The sequence below is a fragment of the Manis javanica genome, chromosome 2 (genome assembly GCF_040802235.1).
Source record: "Manis javanica isolate MJ-LG chromosome 2, MJ_LKY, whole genome shotgun sequence".
Lineage (NCBI taxonomy): Eukaryota > Metazoa > Chordata > Mammalia > Pholidota > Manidae > Manis > Manis javanica.
This window is the reverse complement of record NC_133157.1, coordinates 128,385,587-128,406,249: the sequence shown is the minus strand read 5'-3', so window position 1 is coordinate 128,406,249 and position 20,663 is coordinate 128,385,587. Positions and strand designations below refer to the sequence as shown.

The 20,663-nt window shown below is 40.2% G+C and overlaps 1 protein-coding gene and 1 long non-coding RNA gene across 6 annotated transcripts in view; one reads left to right on the top strand and one right to left on the bottom strand.

Moving 5' to 3' along the window:
- Positions 1-20,663, bottom strand: part of PRKCQ (protein kinase C theta) — a 153,583-nt gene that overhangs the window by 28,964 nt on the left and 103,956 nt on the right. The window lies entirely within an intron of this gene.
- LOC140847866 (uncharacterized) lies at positions 3,817-20,663 on the top strand. 4 transcript variants are annotated; one of them, XR_012128128.1, is made up of 4 exons: positions 3,817-5,681; positions 8,709-9,040; positions 11,022-11,087; positions 12,342-20,663. It is a non-coding gene; the product is annotated as an uncharacterized lncRNA (long non-coding RNA). The 4 variants fall into 4 exon arrangements; XR_012128127.1 differs by having other exon boundaries at positions 3,840-9,040; positions 12,342-13,090; positions 14,111-20,663; XR_012128129.1 differs by lacking the exon at positions 8,709-9,040.

The window sequence follows — 20,663 nt, the reverse complement described above, 5'->3', positions numbered from 1 at the left end:
GGCTTTCCCCCAAGAGCACATGGCTGTGGGTGGGGGCAAAAATCTGCGTGCCAAGGGCCCTGACTGCTTTAGCATTTAAATCAATCCCACCACAGGCCCAGGGTTGAAGGGTTTACCAGGTGAGAACAGAAGGTGGCAGAGCATTGTTTTGGGTAGACAATGAGTGGCAGGAGCTTAACTGTTTGAATGGCCTTAGAAGCACTATCTGCTAGGGAAGGAGAGAAACAAAGGACTAGAGCTACAGAACCTCCCGGGCTCTTGCCCTAGAGTCCAGTAGCATTTTCACTTTTGTCTGCTCAGGTGGCAAAAACAGCACTGTGTCAAGTAGCTCCTTGGAAAAGTGACTTTTATAATAGAAAGGCTGCAGCACTTAGCTGGTTCCTTGCAAGACAAAACATGAAAGTTCTTGCAACCTCTGCGCTCAGACAGACCTCTGTAAGTGCATGCTCCTAGAAGGCTGCATGTTCATACCATTCACGGAGTGCTTCCATCCTCCACTGACTTTACTAATGAAACAGTAAACTGCAGAGGCCGTTTCCATTCTGTCAGTGAAATTTTCATTGAGGTTTAACATCAGGAAGCAGTGACTCACTGAATAATGCTGAAGAACCTCTGGCTAACAAGAACACACTTAATACAATTTATTTATCGACTTACAGTTTATAGAAATGCCTAATGGAATGCATGCTGTTCTGTATGCCAGACCATAAAACAAGAGAGTCATGTTTTATATTGCTTCACTGCGATTTTCTGACAACCGGAGGCTATAATCAATTCTGATATTCTGTAGATAGATGGGTATTCAGAGCTCGGTGGCTCCTTCTTTTGGGCACTTTTAAAAATGGTATTTATTATATTCCTACAAAATCATTTAAATACAGATACTGAGTGCCTTCAAAAATCCAAAATAGCCTAAGTGATTTAGTAAAGAATCCTGTTTGTGTACAATACCAAATTTTCCAGTTCAGTTTTGCACAAATATCTTTCATTACTTGGTTGATGAAAATGCCTAGTTCTCTTATGTTCTTAGAAAAACAGGTGACCACCTTAGAGGCACTCTAAAATCTAAATTCTTCTGTATTCATTTCCTTCATGAAATACCTGTGTAAAATTTAGCTATTTTATAAAATATATAAAATATATTTTATATATAAAAGGTGACTTCTACTGGTAAAGAGAGGGGAGGTGTTAAGCATTGTAAGAATAAAAACTAGTAAGTAGTTTGCTAATCCAAATGCTAGAGAACAGATAACAGATATCATGCACTAATTTCAGCAGTATTTAAGGCCAAACCCGTTAAATCTTCTGGTCTACATGTAAAAAAATGCTGCCTTTGAACCTCTAGTTGTGACCCCCGTCCTTGCAGTGTACCCCCTCGGCATACTGAGTCTTACCTTGCGTCCGAGTGGAGGTGCCCCTTCAGAGTGTGGGCTCCCTCAGGAGAGGTTTCTAATTTCACTTCAGTGTACTGCCCTCCCCAGTGCAAGGTTTAGTTGAGAATTACTAAATATGTGTGGTATGTAGATAGATCCTCAGTATGTGCCAGGGGTGCTTGTTATTCTCATTCAGGTTTAGGCTAAAAAGGGCAAATTCCCAAGAATACAAGGAATAGCTGGCCCTCTAGTCAAGATATCAATTTCAAGGAGGTCTGGAAAAGTCCAATCCACTGACCAAGTCCAGTGGCTATTGCTATTTGTATTGAGTGTCTGACGTAAAGTCGAATGCTGTCTTGTTTAGCTCACCTATGCTGAAGCTGGCTGACTTAAACATCATAATGAAAGCACAACCAGGGTAGTAATCATCTGATTAAAAGCAATTTTTAAGTATTTAAGTATTTAATCACATTTTTAAGTATTTAATCAAAATAATGCAAAAGGAATATTCTTTGAAAAAACCAAAGTAACAAAAAGATCTAAAAAGGGGAATATTAAAATAATTTACATTCATAATATGAAAGAAAGATGATTAAATATAAGATTAAAGTGATTGGTTTAATAAAATCAGTTTTGTGACCTCAGGGCTGTGCTTGCATACACAAACGTCACTTGGAGAAATTAAAAGCCTCAGGGCTGTCAAAGTAAATTAATATTTGAAATATATCAATCTTAGCACATTTTGTGAATGAATATTCTAGAATCTATAAAGGGGGAATTGCAAAGGTAGACTCGTAAGTTATTTTAATATCTAGCTTCTAGTGCCTTCTTAGAACCATTACATTCCTTTTTAATGAGGAAATAAATATGGCAAATAATTTAGAAATGATGACTATTCACTATAGCTGGTCAAATATTGAACAAGAGAGCAGCTGCCAAGTGTGCATAGGTTATTGGATAAATGAGAACTTTATAACATTAAAGAAATTAGCTAATGATTTGACCAAACCAATAACAATTAATTTTGAAAACACATGGAGAACTTTGCAAATACTATGCAAATAGTGATACAGACTCCATCTCCAGAAAAAATAAACTGGGAAAAGGAAAAAAAGAATAATTATAGTCATATTTTTCTAGTTTTTTTTTCTCTTTGAAAGTTAGTAAAGGAATATAATATTTTGTACATAAGAATTGCAATGTCTGAAGAAATTAGACTCAAAATATTTGTTATGAAATATCTAAGTATTCCAATACCTCTTTCAGAGTATCCTGTGTTAAGCGTATGTAATAATGCTGTAACATCCAAGACTATAATAACAATACAGAACTAGGAGAGTTGAATTCAACTCTCCTTTGGGATATGAGGTCTTTCATAGCCAGTAGAAAGAGCTGGGCACAAAGGAAAGCTGGTCCATATCTAAAATTAAATAAAATACTCCACATAAAGTACTTAGCTCTGTGCCTGGCATATAGGAAGAACTCATTATCTGTTAACCTTGATTATATATATGGTCATTTTATCACACAGGGAAGGACAGCACTAAATTGTCAGAACAAGGGCAGCCCCAGGATTTGCAAGGTCTGGATTAAGATACAAATGGGTGTTCCACACCATATGTCTAATCAAGCTCACCAACTATGAAATATATTCTATATTCCTATATGCCCCCCCATACACACACATGCGTGCACACACACACACACACACACACATAAATAAAATGCCTTCAGAAATATATCTTCATAACAACCAAGAAGGCTAATGTTGAATTTAGAAATGTAGAATTCTCCAGATCTTGTACCAGTTTAAGTGGCCACATGGGGAAAACTCTCTGCGTGCCCCCACCTTCCCACAACAGAACTGAGGAAGGTGTCTGACAAGCTTGGAGCTACTGGGCATGGAGTTCTGGAGTCCCCGGCTTGTCTTAGGAATGGGGTGGGGTCTGACGGGGGCATGACTCTGCTCTGGGGGGAGAAGAGTGGCTGGAAGGCCACAGGGAGGTGTCTGAGGCGAGGAGCTGCGCAGAAGCCCTCTCGCTTGGATCTAAGGTTTAGGGCACGCAATGGGTAATTCTCCAGTTAACTAAGCTGGGAGTTGGATGATTTCGTGTTTAGATATCTTAAATAATTTCTGGAGGACAGTATGATCTAGAGAGGGGCACTGGACTGTAAGCAGTTGAGCTAATCTTTGGAGCAGTTCCCTTAGCTGAAAAATATGGGGATCTGACCCAATAATTTCTACTATCCCTTCCTGTACTTAAAATAATTGGTGTTAAAAAATTCACTGAGGTATAATTGACATATAATATTATATTAGCTTCAGGTGTACAACACAGTGATTTGACATTTGTATACATTGCAAAAATGGTCTCCATATTAAGTCTAGTTATCATCTATCACCAAAGTTAGTACAATATTATTGAGTATATTCCCTATTCTGTATGTTATATCCCTGTGTCTTTTTTATTTAATAACCAGAAGACTATATACCTCTTAATCCCCTTCATCCATTTTACCTCCCCACATCCCCTTCTGGCAACTACCGATTTATTCTCTGTATCGATGACTCTGGATTTTATTTTGTTTTGTTTTTATATACCATATTATAAGGGAAATAGAGCAGTAGCTGTCTTTATCTGACTTATTTCCCTTAGCATAATACCCTCAAGATCCATCGACGTTGTAGCAAATGGCAAGATTTCATTCTTTTTTATGGCGGGGTTGTATGTCACTGTAAATATACACACCTTCTTTATCCATTCGCCCATTGATGGACACTAAAGTTGCTTCAATGTCTTGGCTGTTATAAATAATGCTGTAGTGAACCCAGGGATGCATATATCTTTTCAAATTAGTGTCTTCGTTTTCTTCGGATAAATCTATTATGCTATCAGTAAACACTAACAGTTCTACTTCTTTTCCAATTTGTATGCCTTATTTTCATTTTCTTGCCTAACTAGAACAGGACTTCCAATACTATTTTGAGTAAAAGTGCAAATAATGGGCATCCTTGGCTTCACCTGATCCTAGAGGAAAAGGTTGAGTTGTTGAGTATGTATGACATTAGCTGTGGGCTTGTTATATGTGGCCTTTGTTATGTTGGAGTGCATTCCTTTTAACCCACTTTGAGAATTTTTATCTTAAATGGATGTGGGATTTTGTCAAATAACTTCTGAATCTATTGAAATGGTTACATGATTTTTATCTGTCATTCTATTAACATGGTGTATCACATTGACTTTACAGATATGAATCATCCTTGCATCCCTGGAACAAATCCTACTTGATTGTGGTGTATGATCCTTTTACTGTTTTATTGAATTTGATTTGCTGTTATTCAGGAGTTTTGCACTTATGCTTGTGTGCTTGTGATTTCCTTGTCTGGTTTTGATATCAGGGTAATGATGCCCTCATAAAAATTAGTTTGGAAGCTTTCCATCCTCTTCAGTTTTGGCGGGAAGATTTTGAAAAGGTCAGGTATTAAATCTTTGAATGTTTGGTAAAATTCACCAGTGAAGCTGTTTGGTCCTGCATTTTTGTTTGCTGGGAGGTTTTTCAGTACTGATTCATTCTCCTTACTAATAATCAGTCTATTCAGATTTTCTACTTTGTAAACTTCAAGGAATTTATCCATTTCTCCCAGGTTGTCCATTTTATCAGCATATGATTGTCCATAGAAGTCTCTTATGATCCTTTGTATTTCTGTGGTAGCAACTGTAACTTCTTTCACTTCTTATCTAGTTGAACCTCTTTTTTCCTTGGTGAGTATAGGTAAAGGCTTATCAATTTTATCTTTTCAGTGAACCAGCTTTTATGTTCATTGTTCTTTTCTATTTTCTTTTAGTGTCTGTTTCAGTTATTTCTGCTCTCATATTACTTCCTTCCTTCTACTAACTCTGGGATTTGTTTGTTCTTTTTCTAATGCCCTTATGTGTGAAGTTAAACTGTTATGTGAGATTTCCCAAAGCTGTAACTATGACTCATAGTTGTTCAATAACATGTTGCTTAATCTCTACATGTTTTTAGTTTTTCCATTATTCTTCTTGTAATAGATTTCTAGTTTCATACTGTTGCTGTCAGAAAGATGCTAGATATGATGAAATCGTCTTAAATTTACTGAGTCTTGTTTCTGGCCTAACATGATCTGTCCTGGAGAGTGCTCCACATGTACTTGAAAAGAATGTGTATTCTGCTGTTTGGGACGGAATGTTCTATATCTATTTGTTAAGATCATCTGGTTGAATGTATTGTTTAAAGCCAGTGTCTCCTTATTGATTTTGCTGTCTGGATGATCTATTCGTTGATGTAAGTAGGGTGTTAAAGTCCCATACTATTATTGTATTACTGCCTGTTTCTCCCTTTATGTCTGTTATAATTCGCTTTATGTATTTAGGTGTCCCTATGTTGGACACAGAGATATTTACAAGTGTATACCTATCCTCTTGTTGGATTAATCCTTTTATTATGTGATGTTCTTTTTTGTCTCTTATTATAGTCTTTGTTTTAAAATCTATTTGTCTGATAAAATATTGCTACCTCAAGTTTCTTTTTGTTTCCTTTGCATGGAATACCTTTTTCTATCCTTTCATTTTCAGTCTATGTGTTTTTAGATCTGAAGTCTTGTAGGCAATATATAAATTTTTTAAATAAATTTTTCATTCCCCATATATCTTGCTTATTGCATTTAGTCCATTTACATTTAAAGTAATTATTGATAGGTATATACTTGTCATTTATTGATTGTTTCTGGGTTTTGTAGTTCTTGTCTTCCCTTGCAATTTGATAACTTAGTGTTATGTTGGTATTCTTTTCTCTTTACTATCAATTACACAGATTTGATTTGTGATTACCATTAAGGGCACATAGAGCACCTTACATATATAGCAGTCTGTTTTAAGTTGTGGTCAACTTAAGTTCAGGTGCATTCTTAAAGTACTGCATTTTTACTCCCCCTTCCCCAACATTTTATGGTTTTGATGCCATATTTTACATACTATTGTTTTTATATCCCTGGACTGATTATTATAGGTCTAGATAGTTTTACCACATTTGTCTTTTAACCTTCTTGCTAGCTGTGTAGCTGTTTGATCCACTACCTTTACTATATATGTTTATCTTTAGCAATGAGGTTTTTTCTTACATAATTTTCTTATTTTGAGTTATGGCCTTTTCCTTTCTGTTTAAAGAAGTCCCTTTAACCTTTCTTGTAGGTTGATTGGGTGTTGATGAACTCCTTTAGTTTTGTCTGTCTGACGGTTTCTCCTTTGATTCTGAATTATAACCTCATCAGGTAGTGTTCTTGGGCTGGCAGATTTTTCCCTCAGCACTTGGAATATGCCATGCCCCTCCCTTCTGGTTTGCAAAATTTCTGCTGAAAAATCATGCTTATAGCCTTATAGGGTATCCCTTGTATGTAACAATTTGTTTTTCTCTTGTTGTTTTTAAGATTCTCTTTAACTTTTGACATTTTAACTACAAAGTGTCTTAATGTGGTTCTCTTTGCACTCATCTTATTTGGAACTCTCCGGGCTTCCTGGACCCTGGATGTGTTTCCCTTCTCTAGGTAATGGAATTTTTTAGCTATTGTTTCTTCAAGTTAAGTTTTCTGCCTATCTCTTTGCTTTCCTTTTGGGACTTTCCTTTTGGGACTTCAGTAACATGAATATTACTTCCCCTTGATATTCTCCCGAAGTTTTGTTAGGTTATTTTCAATTTTCCAAAATTATTTTTTCTCTTTGCTGCTGTCTGGGTGAGTTCATTGTTTCATCTTCCAGTTCATTGATCTGCTTTTCAGCTTCATCCAGTCTGTCAGCTGCTGAACCTCTGTTGTGTATTTTTCATTTCAGTTATCATGTTCTTCAGGTCTGACTTCTGTTTGGTACTTTCTTATATTTACTATCTCTTTGTGGGTATCGATTCTTTAGTGATATGGAGATAGTAATCTACTTGGTAAAGTCTTTTTCTTTCATCTGGAACATATTTCTGTGTTTCCTCATTTTGCTTGACACTCTGTGCATGAGGTGAAACAGTGACCTTCTGTAGGTGATGAGCCGCCTTGTTCAACCTCACCCAGCTCTCAGTTGTATCTTGAAGCTTTGTGATTGGCGAAACTGCATGACTTATTCTTGATGGGTCCCTATTGTTGACGGTGTGCCCAGACATGTCAGTCATCCAAGGGTTAAAGAATCTCATTTTACCAGCATGTTTCAGGCTGACTGAAGACCAGACCCTCAGGAAGCAGTTTTAAGTGTGCAAATATAGACAGTTCTGTGTATCCACACCCATAATCCCTGCTTGCCTCCAGACCAGGAGACATGGAGGTGTTCTCTGGGTGACAGTTGCAAAAGTCAGGGCTCCAGGCTAAGTAAATAGACCTTTTCACAGGAAGACAGTTGTGTTTCAGTCTGCTGTCTCTGGAGTGCCTGAGGGTAGGGGCCTGCCCAAAGCGGTCTTTCCAGTTCTTACAGTTCTGGGTTGCTCTGGAATGCCATCCCTCTCGGCCACCAGGGTGTAAGCAATTAAGGGGTGTCCTGCTGGCTTAAGGGAGGACAGTGTAGGTTGCAGGGCACACCTGCTGGCTTCAGAAAGGCAGTGGGGAAATGTCTTGACTGGTACTAGCATCAGGAATGCACTGGGAGAGTACCTTGCCTGTGCATATGTGCTGGCTTTAGGCTGGGTGGGACAATGCTGCCACAGTCATGCTCCCTCACCCCTGCCAGAGAGCAGGGAGGTACTGTCACCCCCATGCTCTTGAGCCTCAGCAAGTGCCTCAACCACTTGTCCCTGCAGGTCACAGTAAGGTGGGGGGAGAGTGCTGTGTCCCAGCTTCCCCCTTTGCTAGCAGGCTATGTGGAGAGTGCAACAATGGTGCCCCCAGCACCTCCATCCCCAGGGAGTGTCTCAACTGTTCCCTGTCCCTCCAGCAGATGCTCCCAGTTAGTAACTGAATCTACCTCACACACAGTCTAGGCACTTTTCAAACTGCTATTTTTTTGATAGGTCTTGGGGCAAGCAAGACTGCCTCTGAGCCTTCCAAGAGGGTAATCTCAGTTTCCTATAGCACTTGGGGACCCTGGACATCAGCCCCATTGGTTTTCTAAGCAAGATGTTCTGGGGGCTCATCTCTACAGTGCATGTCCACGGGTGAGGTGCCTGACATGGGGCACCAACTCTCTGGGAGAAACCACTGTCTGGTGAGATCTCTCCCTGTTGTTTTGCTGCCCTGGGGCTGGGTTTTTTGCAAGACTGTGTCTCTGTCTCTCCTATCTGTCTCAATGTGGTCCTTTTGCCTTTTGTTGCAGAGAGCAGTTCTAGTTTTCTTATCTTTTCCAGGGGGAAATGATCCATATGTAGCTGTAGACTTGGTGTGTCTATGGAGGAGGTACGTTCAGGAAATTCCCAGGGTGCCATCGTGGGCTCCCTCCTCAGTGCATTGTTAATTGAAAGCCTCTTAAACAATTCTTTATCTCTTGAGTCATTATAAGAAAAATGAGATCACAAATCAGTAGCTATAAGCAACCAAGGTGTCTCCCAGTCGGCAAATGGATAAACAAACTGGTACATCAGACAATGGAATATTCTTTGGCAATAAGAAGAAGTGAGCTGTTAAGACATCAAGGAACCTTAAATGAATGTTACTAAGTGGAAGAAGCCAATCTGAAAAGGTACATACTGTATGATTCCAACTATGAGACATTCTAGAAAAGGCACAGCTATGGAGACTACCAGATCAGTGGTTGCCAGGGGCCTGGGAGGGAGGAGGCAAGGAGAAGTGGAGCACAGAGGCACTGACACGATTCTGTAGGATACTATAATGATGGACCCTTGTCGCACATTTGCCAAAACTTACAGAATGTACAGTACAAAGAGTGAACTCGAAACTGTGGACTTGAGTCAATATCGATACATTGTTAACTAATCAGTTATAACAAGTGTACCCAAAGCAAGATGTTAGAAACAGGAGAACCCAGGGAGTGGAAGGGGGAATATGGGAACTCACTGTATATTTCACTCAATTTCTCTGTAAACCTGAATCTATTAAAGAAAAGTCTATTAATTGAAAATACTAATAGATACAGGCTAGCCAATATATTCAAAGTAAACTAACATACAAGAATGGAGGAAAAACATTCTTTAGATTCGTCCTCATTTGGAATTCATACAAATATCAATACCAATAAAATGAAGAATATAGAGGCTAAAAAGGTTCTACTAAATTTTTATAATGTTTGCCCTAAAAAGCTAGAATTTTATACCAGAAGCTAGCATTGCAGGTTCTATTTTAAATCTTACTTGAAAACATGATTTTTAGAAACCTTATTTTACTATTTTCAGTGACAGCATCCATCAACTTAATCAAAATATTTATAACTGCTTTTCTAGAAATTTTTTTTCTATGCAGTTTCCTCAAGAATTACTGCTTACTTCTTTTAACCTATTAAACACTTATAATTCAAGATCTCATTCACATTCTAGATAAATACAAATCATTAAAAAATGGGTACAGAAATGTTCCTTGTCTTGAAGGCTTTTTCTGTTGCCATTCCATCCCAGAAAAGTCCCCCCGCATGCATTCTGCAGACGCTGCCCTTAGATGATACCCTGCAGTTTGTGCCTCTGCCTCTTACTGAGTCTTTACTGGCACCCCCAATGCTGATACCTGAAGCCTTTTTATGTTTTCAAGGTGTCCTGTCCCTGTTTCCAGCCTGAGGCATCTTCCTGCAGTCCTAGTGAGCGCTGTCCTCACCAGAGTTTGCTGGACTCTATCCTAACCTTCCTCTTCCAGAATCTTCCTCCATGAACTCCTTCCTTTGTCTGGTTGCTGCCTCTGTCTTAGATTTTCCACTAAACCCCTTAAGCCCTGTGAGCCACAAAAGCTTCCACCTTCTGAAACACACTCTTCGGAAGACTTCTCTGTAACCACCGAGTCGGCCACCTGCTGCTCACTCCTTCAGATCCTGGGCGGTGGATGCTGCTTTCCGTTCCTCCTAAACACTAGGTCACAGGCAGCCTCCTGGGACATCACTGAACACACATCCCCACCCATCCGCCTACTCTAGCTGGTCCTCCCTCCCTCTCTGAGGGTCTTTCTCTATCACTGTGGCGTGCTCCTTGGAGCCCTTCAGTGGTTATTCCAGCTCTCATGCACTCCCTCAGTCTCCCCTGTACCTACCTGCTGGCAGACCCCCACATTTATCATCTCCTCAGGGTGCAGGTCATAATCCCCTCACACACTACTTGGAGTCAGACGGCCCTAAATGGAGTGACTTGTGCTAAGACCCCCATCAGCAAACCAAGACTTACTATCTAACCAAATCACACAGCCTCTCCCAGGAATCAACCTTTAAAGTCTAATCTGGAATTATATGAACAGCTCTAGTGAAGTAATCTGCCCATAGACCCCCACCCTTCCCCCAGGGGAAGGGGACATTGCCCCCCTCCAGCCTATAACCGCTTCCATCTTGGACAGATTCTGGAGTTCCTCTCAGTTTTCTAGATGGTATGTTGGCCAGGACAATTTCATTAAAAATTTTCTCTGAATTTTAATGGATTAACAAGGGACTGCATCTCCAAGTGCCTTATTTTAAAAAGAAATTATTGCTGGGAACAATGCATATTAAGCCATATATCATGTATTCTCTCTAGGACTGTTAGCTGAGGAGAGGACACGGAAACAATGGAAGTTTCCAGATGGAGAATCCAGGACACTGTGTGAGCATGCGATGACAGGAATCCTGGGGTGTCAGGGGAATGAGGGGCGCAGAGACGTGGGAGAGAGTGTGCTAAGGGTGGGCGTCCTCTCCAGGACAAGGCTTCTGGCAGATGAGTTAGGCAGGCAGTACAGTTAACAAATAGGACAATTTCTTTTTCTTGCATCTCCCTGCCCCCAAACATTGATGCTAAGGAAGGTATTTAATAGAGAAGAAGATATGAAAGCAGTCACAGAAAAGGCCAAGTGATATGGGAACAAAGCCACCATTCCGGGTCTTGTAAGCAGAGAAGCCTTCAGGGTGAAAGATAATGGCAATGAAGTAGGATGTAGTGAATCTGAACGCCATAGGGAGAGTCTGAGCAAGCTTTCAAAGGAGAGGGGCTTCCTACAGTACCCTGGAAGGAGACGCAAAATGCTCCTGTGTGAAGGGAGGCTGGCGCCTGAGGAAAACAACTGGAGGAGTGTGTGTAGGGCACACACAAGTGCTGAGGAAACAGTACTGATGTCATATAAAGGTGAGCAAATGTCTGGGCTCAAACTGCAGGTGTGCAAAAGGGCATGACCTTTCACCTACCAGGCACACTATGAGTCCAAGAATTCCTGAATCATTGTTCATTAATTGCTGAGGACCCAGTGTCTTGCAGGATAGGGGGTGGGTACAGGAAGCAAACTTGGTAGGGCAACAGGAACTGACCATAAATTTACTGTAACACTAACATCTGCCAACGCAGTTCCACAGAAAAGGCACTGGGGAGCACAACAAAGTGGTGTGCGAGTTCTGAGAGAACAATTTTCAAGCACTCTTTGTATCAGGAAACTCTAAAGTGCCAGAGCACTTTAGAGAGACTTGCCACTCACTCTCAATGGGGACGATGCAGAAAGTTACCTCTTGTCTTAGCTCATGGGCAAGTGTTTTTGAGGATGTGGGTTATGTGGGTTGTCTTTTCCTTGCTAAAAAGGTAATAATGTCCAATACTTCTAACTCCGTTGGAGGGTTTATGGATTAAAGTGTTTTTGAGAGCTTCAGATAAGGCAGTGTCTGAATAATATGCTTGAAATTAAAAACTTTCTCAATCTTAGATGGATTTTGCCTTCAAACCATGGAAATACTAGAATGACCTACTTAAAAAAACCTGAACTGCCGTGTTGAAAAGGCTTTCTATTTAAAATATCTTGTAGTTTAGTACTTTCTCCACAAGGGATTTAAATTTCTCTGCAAGTGCTATTTTAAAAAAAGTATTATCTTCTTGTAGGCAATAAGAGGAGAATGAGGGATCCAGTGAAATGTGAGGAGACCACTCAACGTCACACGGACATCGGGCATAAACTTATACCCTGAAACCAGCAACAGAGGGCTGGCCATGGGGAAGCTGGCCCGGAAGTCGAGCTTTGTGTACTATAAATGGAAAGCGAAACTCGGTTTTCTTTTTCATAGAAGAGAAACCTCAACGTAACACCGACAAGGAAGGTGTAACTGGCTCAGGCTGGGAGTGTGGAAGTCCTGGTCAGTAGTGTGAACCTATGAACGAGCACTAACATCCCCTTTGCTGATGGCGCGCTGGGGAGGCTGCCTGCGGGACCTGCAAAACCGCAGCTCCTTCCCTCATGCGGCCCGAGGGACCAACAGATATTGCCAGAAAACGTAAAGCTCTTCTAGCCTGAAGCTGAACATGTCTCAAAACTTCTCAGATTACTTCAATACAGACAGACATTTCAGAATTCAGAGGCGACACAAATGAACGAGAGCCATACTTTTGATTTCTAAGGAAAAATTGCTTCCTTAAAACAAAACTATTCTCACAATGTGAGATGCATCTTTCCTTTCCAGACGAATTTTGGAACTAGACCCTCTTATTTTTCCACGGTGTGATCAGAGAAACTTTGCATTCTTGGTTCTTATACTCTAACATAATGTAAATTATTTTTCTCAGTGTTTTTTCTTCCCTGTAAGTGAACGTTTAGTTACTACAGAGATGACAGGAGGCCAATATCTGGACTCAAGGTAAGACTGACTCCTGTTCCCAGTTACTGGCTGAATGGTCTTAGGCAATGTTTGCCCTTCTCAACCTCAGTGTTTTCATGGGTAAAATGGGAATAATGTTTACTTCACTGGCATTAACAGAACTAAAAGTGAGATAATAAACCAACCTAGGAAACTATCCAGAACAAAATAGGCCCACAATAAAGGTAGTTTTTATCATATTTTATTTATTTTAGAGCAGAGATGGGTGGCTGCCTACCTTTCTGAGTAAAAAAATTTATTCTGAATGGCAGTGTGTCCAGATGAAAGATTCAATTTTCCAGCTTTCCTTGCAGCTATAGAAAAGTCAAAGAGATGTAAGCAGGAATCTGTGGGCCTTATTGAAAAGTGATTTAATAAAGGAGAGAGAGAACTGGTGTGGAGTTGTTCTATATTCTCCCTGCTGCTTCCTAACTAGAGCATGGCTGCAAGGGCTGGGCTCCAGTAGCCACAATGGACTGTGGAGTGTGCCTGAGGATGGAAGCCCAGTGCTACAGATGACAGACCATGGAGAAGATAATGCCTGGATCCCGATAACACCATCGAACTGTCCTATCTGCAGAGCTCGACCTTCTAGATGAAAAGATAAACACTTCCCTTTCATTTAGGCCATTATTCTTTTCTGTTCCTGTTTCTAGTAGCCAAGTGCAATTTCTGATTGACACATGTTATTTTACATTTAGAAAATTACAAGATGATGATAGGTTCTAATACAGTTTTAAAATTGTTTTGTTTATCAAGAAAAGTAAAATGGTATCTTAAAGAAAGTGGGATATTATTTTTCAAAGGTAGGTAGGATAGGGAAATAGGTTTAGATTCATGCTTGTTTTGGGGAAACATACAGAACTCATAAACAGTAGGTCCCCAAGAAGAAATTATTGGATTAATTTAGCAGCAACATTTGAAAGTAGTTTGTGAAATGGATTCTCAAGGTTTTCTGATTCATGTATGACACCTGGTTTATGCCTATAACTCTTTACCTTACTTTCTATTCTTGTGCAGGGAAGGAAGGGAGCTGGAACTACACTTCTTCAAAATCCACGTCCACAGATATTTTCACTCTCCACAATTTCCTAAATGGCTTTTTCCTGTGTCCCTTGTATACAAACTTTACAAGCTTTTAATGAGTAAACCCAAATGCCCTGATGAATAGCAAGTGAACAAAGGCAGTCCAGGATGGTGGCCTAGGAAGACCCTCAACTCACCTCTTCCCATGGACCCACCAAATCTATACCTACATACAGAGCAATTCCTCCTGAAGAAGAACTGAGGGCCAATCGACAGCTTCTGCACAACCAATGAAAGAGAGACTGTGAAGAGAAGGGTAGGAGAGGCGGTAATGATGGGCGCCCCACTCCTGGTGCAGTGAACTGCAAACTCCTCCAGCTTGGGGCACTAGACTGTAAGTGCAGGAAACCATTTACAACCCACAGAGCATCTGCCAAATGTGCAGGGACCTACTGAAACTTTCTCCAGGGCTGGAGGCATTGGTGTGTGCCATTTTTTTTTACATGGTCCCTTCACCTTGACAGCAGGGGAGGGAGCATGGTCTAGGTGTTCTAGCAGCCTGCTAGGGCCACCCCAGTGAGCCTGGACCCCTAGTCCACACTAGCTTCCCACTGTCCCACCACAGCAGCCCCAATGCAGTGCACCCCAGGACCCCCACAGACTGTGACCATTCTCCCTACACCACAAATTAATACAGGGAAACCTCGTTATTATGGAGTGGGAGACCAACAGGGGGAGCTCTCAGATCTGACCTTCCCTGGTCAATTGCAGGTCCAACTGGAAGAGATGGACTTTTGCAAGACTATACTGGTGAAGAATCTACTTTCCTACCCCAGCAGGAGGAAGGAAGGTTTTCCTCCTTCCCTGGCAACAGCCTACCAATGAAGACCCACTGTACTTCAAACTCCTAGTTTACTCCAATGTACTTTTTGTTTATAACAGCCTTTCCAACTCTACCCTTACCTATAGCTTTGCCAAAGCTTGCTTGTCCTGAATTGCAATTCTCTGATATTCCTGAATAAACCTAATTTTTGCTGGTAAAATAACAGTTTTATTTTAAAGGTTAACAGATGTTCAAAATCTGTACATCAGTCAGTCTGATGCACTACATTAACAAAATGAAAGATAAAAATCATTATCTCAGTAGATGCAGAAAAAACAAACCCCAGCATCCATATAGGATAAAAACTCAACAAAGTGGGTATAGAGGGAATGGACCTCAATAGACTAGATGTTATATATAATAAACCCACAGCTAACATCATGCTCAACGGTGAGATGCTGAAAACTTTTCCTCTAAGACCAGGAAGAAGACAAGGATGCCCACTCTTGTCACTTTTATTCAAGATGGTATTGGAAGTCTTAGCCACAGCATTTAGTAAAGGAAAAGAAAAGCCATCCAGACAGGAAAGAAAGAAGACAGGAGTCTATAAATAGAAAACCCTAAAGACTCCACCAAAAAACTATCAGAATTAATTACTTCAGTAAAGTCATAGGACATAAAGTTAACATACAGAAATTGGTTGCATTTTGATACACTAATGATGAACTACCAGAAAGAGAAACTAAGAAAACAATCCCACTTACAATTGCATCAAAAATAGAAAAATACCTAGAAATGAATCTAACCAAGGAGGTCAAAGACCTGTACACTGAAATCCATAAGACATGTTGAAAAGAACCTGACACAAATAAATAGAAAGATATATTATGCTCATGGACTGAAAAAATAGTTAAAATACCCACCTACTCTAAGAAATCCAGATTCAATGCAATCCCCTTCAAAATACCAATGGCATGTTCATAGAACTTGAACAAACAAACCTAAAATTTGTATAGAATCACAAAGACCCCAAATAGCCAAAGCAATCTTGAAAAAGAAGACAGAGGTATCACTATTTGATTTCAAACTATACTGTAAAGCTATGGTAATCAAAACAGAATCATAAATCAACAGAATAGAACAGAGGGCCCAGAAATAAACCCATGCATATATGGTCAATTTATGACAAAGGAGGCAAGAACATACAATGGAGAAAGGACAGTCTCTTCAATAAGTGGTACTGGGAAAACAGGACCACTATTTTATACCATATAGACAAGTGAATTCAAAATTGATTAGATTTGAATTTAAAACCTGAAATCATAAAACTCCCAAAAGAAAACATTGGCAGTAAGGTCTCTGACATTAGTCTTAGCAATATTTTTTTGGACCAGTTTCCTCAGGCAAGGGCAACAAAAGCTAAAACAAACAGGATTACATCAAACTAAAAAGCTTTTGCACAGTGAAGGCAACTATTAACAAAATGAAAAGGCACTGAATGGGAGAAGATATTTGCAAGTCATAAATCCAATAAGGGGTTAATATCCAGGGTAATATATATGGGTTTTATTTATAGATAAAGGGATATGTATATATATCCATAGAACTTATGCAACTTAATATAAAAAAAACCTGGTTAAATAATGGGCAGAGGACTTGAATAGACATTTTTTTTCCAAAGAAGACATATAGATAGATAACAGGCACATGAAAAGATGCTCAACATCACTAATCAGGGAGATGCAAATCAAAACCACAGTGAGATACCACCACATACCTGTCAGACTGGTATTGTCAAAAAGACAAAAATTAACAAGTGTTGGTGAGGATGTGGAAAAAAGGAAACCCTCCTACACTACTGGTGGGGAGGTAAATTGGTGTAGCCATTATGGGAAACAGTGTGGAGGTTGCTCAAAATATTAAAAATAGAAATAGACCATTCATAAATTCCACTTCTGAGATTCATCCAAAGAAATTAAAACCTCAATTAATAGAGATATATGTTCCCCTATGTTTACTGCAGCATTACTTATAATAGCCAAGAGATGGAAGCAACCTAAAACTCCACTGAGAGATGAATGGATAAAGAAATGTGTGTGTATATATTCAATGGAATATTACTTAGCCATAAAAAGAATGATATCTTGCTATCTGCGACATGGATCTAGGTTTGATGCTAAGCAAGATAAGTCAGAGAAGACAAATAACCATATAGCATTAAATTACATGTGCAATCTAAAAAATGAAGAAACAAAACAGAAACAGACACATACAGGAAACAAAAACTATTGATCACTAGAGGAGAGAGGGATTGATGGCATGGGCAAAATATGGGAAGGGGATAAAAAGGTACAAACTTCCAGGTATAGAATAAATAAGCCAAGGGGGTATAATGTGCCACACAGAGAATACAGTCAGTAATAGTGTAGTAACTTTGTATGGTGACAGGTGGTAACTAGACAAAACGGGATCATTTCTTAATGTATAAAAACATTGAATCTCTATGATGTACACCTGCAACTGATATTATATGTAAATTATACCTCAATAAAAAAATAAATTGCAAATGAATAGCTTTCCTCAGATCTCCAGAATAATCTGGCATTCAACTGGTGGGCTGTTTGGAGGCAGAAAGCAAAGGAACAACTTTGTACAAAAAAAAAAATAACGATTCCCTAAAAAAGTAAATAGTGCATTTATCTTATCTAATGTTTTCACTAGAGCAGCTCCCAGGAGCAGGGAAGCAGCAGGTGCTGCCGGAGCCTGATGCCCCTACAGGCAAGCACAGAAAGGTGGTCTCCCTGCTTTCTACAGGGTGGGATTTCTAAGAGATTTCCCTGTAAGATATGAAAACAATCATACATACAAATAAAAAAAAAAACAGTAGGGGGAAAGGTGACAAGTGAAACTTGATTATGTCATGTTTCCAGGAGCCTGGTCTGAAGTCTCCTTAGCAGTTTGATACAAACCTGACGATACTTCAAGAGAAAAAGGGAGATCCTGCACCCCAGGTGCACAGCTGTGTAAAGGAGTGCAGAGAGCATTAAGAGTCAGGAAAAAGAACTAATAAAACTTAGCTAAACCTTAACAGCAGACCATTCCGGAATAGTAAGAGATTCAATGTCTAAACTTAGAGAGAGACCAGATCAAAGGAAGAGAGAGCGAGAGGCCAGCCAAGGGCTATTTGAATCCTAGTTTACTAAATCCCCATGGTTTACAACCCTGATATCCACCCTGGCAGGGCCCTTGCTTATTTTTATACTGCTTCTCACTTTAGGTCCCTGTATCTTAAACCGGCTAATAGCCTTTGTTAGGGAAAGAGTGAGTGCTGTTCAGGTGCTAATGCTGAGACCACAGTATCATTCACTCACACAGCAGGAAGAAACAAACATTCCATGATTGGAATGGTCAAAGGAAAGTGGGGAAATGTAGAATCTAAGCATTAGTAAGATTAGTAAATTAGCATAAGCATAGCCATCTTAGAAACCTAGAAACCATTTTCTGAGAGTGTGACTCAGAGGAAAGAAAAAAAAACAAAAAAAAAACAAACCCTGGGCCTGGGTAAGGCCTTGAAAAACAAGTTAATCATGAGCACCGGGTGGTGGGCAGCTGTGACCCTTGGTCAGCTAACCTTGGTCAGTAAATCTTACATACCAAGCTTATCGTGCAGAACCTCCCTAACCATTGAGGAGTAGTCTTACCCTGCCCTTGCTTAACCCCAGGATATATGTCTTGCAAGAATAATGTATAGTTATAGAAAATTGCTATGAGTTAAGTGCTTTGAAATTGCTATATAAACCCTTGGCTCTGAGTGCTCGGGGTCCTTGTTGAGACCCGCTGCATCGGGCTGACTTGGACCCCAGCTAGCTAGCTGAATAAAGACTTTGCTTGAATTTACATCTCTATGCCTGTGTAGTTTGTTCTCTGGGGAAGCCTCGGAAGCCTGGACCCTAACAAGCTGACCTAGAGTGCAGACTGGCGGGGTGCAGCATGGTGCCTCGCCTCGCCGATTACTAACCAAACTGTACCATTCCAGTCCAGAGCAACAATTAGATCAGCATCATCCGATTCAACAGACACTTAGCGCCATCCCAAGCAAAAGACATTCAGATCTACCAAAGGAAACTTCTGGGAGAGACTCTAACTCATGACAGAAATTCCAAACCCCTTCTGGCTACAGGAAATAAGCCTACTCCTTCATAAAGAGCTTATTAAGCCTTCATTCCTTCAGGCTTTCTCTCCTGGAGCCCCGCACCCCTCTGCTGCCCAGCATGCTTCCTGCCTATTCAAATCCTGGTTTCTAGTTCCTCTCAGCTCTGCTACTTGGAGTCTCCGTTCTGCAATGAAACATTCCTCCCCACTGTCAGAAGGAGCACTCTTGCCTTTTATTAGAGTATGAAATTCTCAAGGTCAGGAGCTGCACATTTCCATGTCTACCACAGTCCTCTGACTAGTACGTTCAATGCTTTTGTTAATCATTGGGTTTTCTTTATATTTATTTGTTCCTTCACTAAACATTTGTTGGGCATCTACCAAGGGTTGAGAAAGCCTTAGTGGCTGTGCACATTCTCTGGCTGATGCCCAGTGTTTCCCCACTAATACTTTCTGTGCCTGGAGGCAGCTTCCAGGTCCTCTGTTACTCACACAACAGTAGTACACTACCATTAAGGCTTGAAACAGAACAAGAAGAAAAAACTCTTCATGCTCTTTGGACCTTCACCACGTCCCACATGGATCTGCTTATTTTTCTAGACTATGTACAATTGGGAAAGAGTGGAGGACAGAAGTAAAAAGAAAGGGGAAATCATAATACTTGTGCCTGAACACCGATCTATCTACAAGGATGCTCATTTCAGTGTTCTTTATATCAGAACCAAAAGTTAGAAATGTTCTTATTAAACTGTGTTGTAGAAGAATAGCCACAGATGTGAGGAAATGTACATGATAGACTGTTAAGAACACAAGTCAGAACAGTATGTATTTATAATGGTTGCTATTTCTGTTTTAAGGAACCCACTCAGGGGGTGGGGTGGAAATCTAGTAGGATAAACTTCAAAGTATTAACGGTGAACATACCCAAGTGGTGAGATCATAATTGATTTTGTCCCTTGAGCATAAAGCATTTTCCAAATTTTAAAATAATCCTGCATAACTTTTGAGTCAGAAAAAAAAAGTGAGTAAAACTGTTTTAAGGAATAGGGAGATCAGCAGGTGAACCCTGCCCAGACAGGAGAGCCTTCTAACAAAATGCACCCTTGTCCCCGCTGCTCACGCCTTGCTCTCTGGGAAAGCCCCTGTAAAGGCCGCTCTTCTGCAGCCTCACAAAGGGAAGTAACAGCACACATGCCTTTTGATCTCTTTCCCACCTTCTGTCTCTTAAACACGTGTGGTAGATAAACAAACAGATGTCACGGTTTCCCCCTCTTACAAAGCACCACTTTGTCAATCAAGTCATGGAATCCTGGTTGTTATGGATGTCAAGCCAAATTATAAAGCCAGGTAAACATACCAATCCAGAGGTAAAACCCTTTCCCAACCTGCTACATTAACACATTCTAAATAATATTTCAGTGGTGTTTAGAGGATAAACTCATTTAGGTGGATGGAAGGCGGGCTGAAAGGCAAAGAAAAATATGGAGCCAATACCCCTCGTCTCCCAGTGAGAGCACCACCAGGATCACCACGCCTGGACAGGCCAACTTACTGGGTGAGACACACACTAAG